At 42.5% G+C, this 4,779-nt stretch overlaps 1 pseudogene; it reads right to left on the bottom strand.

The window, feature by feature from the left end:
* Nucleotides 1-868: 868 nt before the first annotated feature.
* Nucleotides 869-2,321, bottom strand: LOC129560016 (PAT complex subunit CCDC47 pseudogene; annotated as a pseudogene).
* Nucleotides 2,322-4,779: the final 2,458 nt, after the last annotated feature.

Here is a 4,779-nt window from a genome sequence, read left to right as displayed (position 1 = left end):
AGAACTGTACAAAAAAGATCTTCATGACCCAGATAACCACAATGGTATGATCACTCACCTAGAGCCAGGCATCCTGGAGTCCAAAGTCAGGTGGGCCTTAGGAAGCATCACTATGAACAAAGCTAGTAGAGGTGATGGAATTCCAGCTGAGCTATTTCAAATCCTAAAAGATGATGCCGTTAAAATGCCACACTCAGTGTGACACAAATTTGGAAAAAAATCTGGATGAAGCACAAGCTGAAATCAAGATTGCCAGGAGAAATATCAATAACCTCAGATATGCAGATGACACCACCCTTATGGCAGAAAGTGAAGAGGAACTGAAAAGCCTCTTGACGAAAGTGAAAGAAGAGAGAGAAAAAGCTGGCTTAAAACTCAACATTCAAAAAACTAAGATCATGATATCCTGTCCCATCACTTCATGGCAAATCGATGGGGAAACAATGGAAACAGTAAGAGACTTTATTTTCTTGGGCTCCAAAATCACTGTAGATGGTGACTGAGCCATGAAATTAAAAGACATTTGCTCCTTGGAAGAAAAGCTATGGCAGACCTAGACAGCATATTAAAAAGCAGAGACATTACTCTGCCAACAAAGGTCCGTCTAGTCAAAGTTATGATTTTTCTAGCAGTCATGTATGGATGTGAGAGTTGGACTGTGAAGAAAGCTGAGCATTGAATAACTGATGCTTTTGAACTGTGGTGCTGGAGAAGACTCTTTTTTTGTTTTTTGTTTTTTTTTTGAATACCAAGAAATGTTTATTGTGTAATTCCAATTGTTATTTGTGGAATTGCGGTTTATAGTCAATCTTCATAGCCATTTCAATGGCCTAGCTTAAACAAAAAAGCAACAATCTAATTGTATATCTATAAATTTCATGATATTTCTTCAAATATCAAGCACTAAAAGTACTGATGATTCATGTTATAATTTTTAAAATGTTTTAAAACTACACAGATTTCGTATATCATTCCTTTTATAAAATAATCAAAATAATTTGATTATCTGGAAGAAAATGACTGAAACAGACTCCTTCCAATGTATCTATAACCTCTGTAAAACTCCAAGCCAAAACAGAACAGGTAATGAAATAAGGATTTCTCAGTCACTGGGAAACTTTAAGATGAGAAACGAACTGGTAGCTTTTGTTTCCTTTGAATTTTGAACTTAAAGGTGGCATTAGGACTTAGCTCTCTGGGATGGCTATTACATGGCTTTCACTTTGATTTGTTTCATCTTCATTTGCTTCTTCTCCAATTTCTTTTGCTCACGCCTCAAAGCAGCTTCCTCCAGCCTGCGCTGCTTCTCAGGATCTTCCTCATTCATGATTCGCTCCTTCTCGGCTCTTTTCTTCTCCTCCTGCCGAGACTGGGCTGCTTCCTATCTCTGCACATGTGTCAGCTTCAAGAAGTTCTCCTCCACTCGAGCTCGGTTCTTGTCTGCTTTTTGTTTGCCTTCTCTGTTGAGTCGGAACTTTTTGGCTTTATCAATAGAATAAATCACCATGTTCATCAGGGGTAGTAAAGCCTCCATATCCTTTGGGTAAGTGTTACCTGAGCCAGGCACATTAAATGTAAACAATAGTGTCCTCTTAGTGTCAGGCAGCTTTAAGGGCTGACTCTCCTCTTGCATAATTTTTGGACCAGAGAACTGGTCTGAAAAATGAATGGATTCAATCTTGTCAGCATAATGTGTAAGAAAGTGAAGCATCTTTGTGTCCATCATTCTGTCTGTGACTTCTCCCATCTCTGACAAGATGGCCAAGGAGTCAGGCAGTCCATACTTCGCTCCTGACTTAGGTTTGTCACTACAAAACTCACTCAGATCCTGCATCTCTTTCTGTAGTCGCACCAAGGCTTTCCGAGTACCAACAGCTAACACGTAGGTATCCATGTCTTCATCATTCATAGTTACTTTTATTTGCACTTGATCACTCACTGGCCTCATCATCCGGGCCAGGACATTCAGTAAGTCCTGCCTCTTGAGGAACCTCAGCTGGATAAGCATCCCCTCACAGCACACCCGGCCAGAACACCACAGGTTGTAAATGTGCTCATTCTCCTGGTTCAGCTTTCCTGTGCTGGTGGCTTCCTTGTTGGTTCCATCATCCCCTACTAAGGTAAAGTTGCTCTCCAAAAGTTCCCTGTGAGTATTAAACCAGGCCTGAGCAAGGTGACTGTTTTTATTCTTACCGATGATATAATTCATGATGTAGGCAAGGAGACCAGTCACCATCAAAATCTCCAGGTAATAACTCTCCCAACTGTTCTGGAGGTGTGCAGGAACATCAACAATTGTTATTGGGTCTTTACTTTTGCTAGAAGTAGTTGGAAGGGCAGGATGAAAGCCAAGAAGGAGACTTTGAAGATGCAGATACCCAGGAGGGAGATACTGAGAGTGAACCATATGATGATGACGAATTTGAAGGTTATGAAGACAAACCAGATACTACTTCTAGCAAAAGTAAAGACCCAATAACAATTGGAGAAGACTCTTGAGAGTCACTTGGACTGCAAGGAAGTCCAACCAGTCCATTCTAAAGGAGATCAGTCCTGGGTGTTCATTGGAAGGACTGATGCTAAAGCTGAAACTCCAATACTTTGGCCACCTCATGCGAAGAGTTGACTCACTGGAAAAGACTCTGATGCTGGGAGGGATTGGGGGCAGGAGGAGAAGGGGATGACAGAGAATGAGATGGCTGGATGGCATCACCAACTCGATGGACATGAGTTTGAGTGAACTCTGGGAGTTGGTGATGGACAGGGAGACCTGGCGTGCTGTGATTCATGGGGTCGCAAAGAGTCAGACACGACTGAGCGACTAAACTGAACTGAACTGAACTGAGAGATTATCACCCACTCCGCTACTCGTGCCTGGAGAATCCCATGGACAGAGGAGCCTGGTAGGCTGCAGTCCATGGGGTCGCTAAGAGTTGGACATGACTGAGCGACTTCACTTTGACTTTTCACTTTCCTGCATTGGAGAAGGAAATGGCAACCCACTCCAGTGTTCTTGCCTGGAGAATCCCAGGGACGGGGGAGCCTGGTGGGCTGCCATCTATGGGGTTGCACAGAGTCGGATTTAGCAGCAGCAGAGATTATCCTACTAAAGTGAAGTCAACAGAGAAAGACAAATAACCTCGGACAGCTCTTATATGTAGAATCTAACAAATGATACAAACTAACTTATTTACAAAACAGAAATAAATTTACAGACGCAGAAAAGAAACTTATGGTTACCAAAGGGGAAAGGGTGGGGGAGAGATAAATTGGGCGTTTGGGATTAACGGATATATACTGCATATAAAGGAGATAAACAAGGACCTACTGTGTAGCACAGGGAACTCTACTGAATGTCTTGTAATCACCCATAAAGAACAGGAATCTGGAAAATAATACATATTTAACTTAAAAACTTTGCTGTGTATCTGAAACTAATACAACGTTGCAAATCATCTACGCTCCGAAAAAAGTTGCTTGTTTTGAAAAAAACGTGAGCCTTAGAGAAGCAAGTGAACTTGCTTCCGTTCACATCATTCTGTGAGCACTCTGCCTGCATTTCTGTTTTATAACTCAGCCTCATGAAAAGGATTAGGAATCAGAGGGCCCTAAGTTGGAATTTGTATTCTAAGTGTGATCATTTGTGCAATTTTTTGGCAAGTTACCCCATCTCTCTAAGCTTCAGAATCTTCATTTGTGAAAACGGTCTAGAAAGAATCCTTTCAGCTCCTAAAACTGTTTTGATGACTCCACGAGAAAATCCACATCAAGTGGCTGGTTCAGGGAAAGTGTTCACATACGTGTTGAAGGTACACACGCATTAGAGTGAGTGAATGAAGGTTCAAGTGCACTGTCTGGAAGAAGAGATGAAACACATTACTACTGCCCGGTGTGTCTGGGTTCTCCTGCTCTCCCACTGCAAAAATATAGGTCCCGAGAGAGAGACCAAGTCTGTCTTCTTCTCAACAAGATTCCAGGATGTAGCATGAGGCCTGGCCCAAAGTACGTGCTCGAGGAAACTTGTTTTACTAATAAAATAGCTCTTCCTTCTCAATTAGTTTGCTCTGTGTCAGGCATTTTTATAAGCTCTATGCCTGAGGTGGGCATATTGTCCAGGCCACCTATGAGGAAACTGGCCTTGCTACCCTTCTATTTGACAGATAAAGCAACAGATTCTGTCCCAAGAAAGAGACAAAGAAGGACTTAAATCAATGTTCGATGTGCAGACAGTAACATTTATTGAGTCTTGCAGTATGCCAGATACCATTCTAAACATTTTACTTTTGTTAATATTTGTTCTTTAATCCTCACAAAAACCTGGAAGCAGCACTGTTTTTATCATTTATTCATTCATTTGGCAGCAGCGTGCAGGATCTTCCATCTTCCTTGCAGCTTGCTGGAGCCTGACTTGCAGCACACAAACTCTTGGTTGCAGCATGTGGGATCTAGTTCCCTGACCAGGGATGGAACCCTGGCCTCCTGCACTGGGGGTGCAGAGTCTTAGCCACTAGACCACCAGGGAAGCCCCAAGAGATACTATTTTTTAATCCCAATTTTATAAATGCATAAATATAATGCCAGCGGGGATGAGTAATCTGCCAATGGGCATGCAGGTCACCAGGAGCACAGCCAGGGTTTGAGCAGAGCCTCACTGTCACACTCAGCAGCCTTGAAGGATTTAATTCTGTGGTCAAGCTACATCCAGCTCCTGTGGGAGGCCAGAGATGATGACGGAGTCAGCCTTCAGAAGAGTACTCATGCTCAGTCACATCTAACTCT

Source organism: Moschus berezovskii, chromosome 16, assembly GCF_049115385.1.
Source record: "Moschus berezovskii isolate FMDL1 chromosome 16, NW_MosBer_1.0, whole genome shotgun sequence".
NCBI lineage: Eukaryota > Metazoa > Chordata > Mammalia > Artiodactyla > Moschidae > Moschus > Moschus berezovskii.
This window is presented reverse-complemented; position numbering and strand designations above follow the sequence as displayed.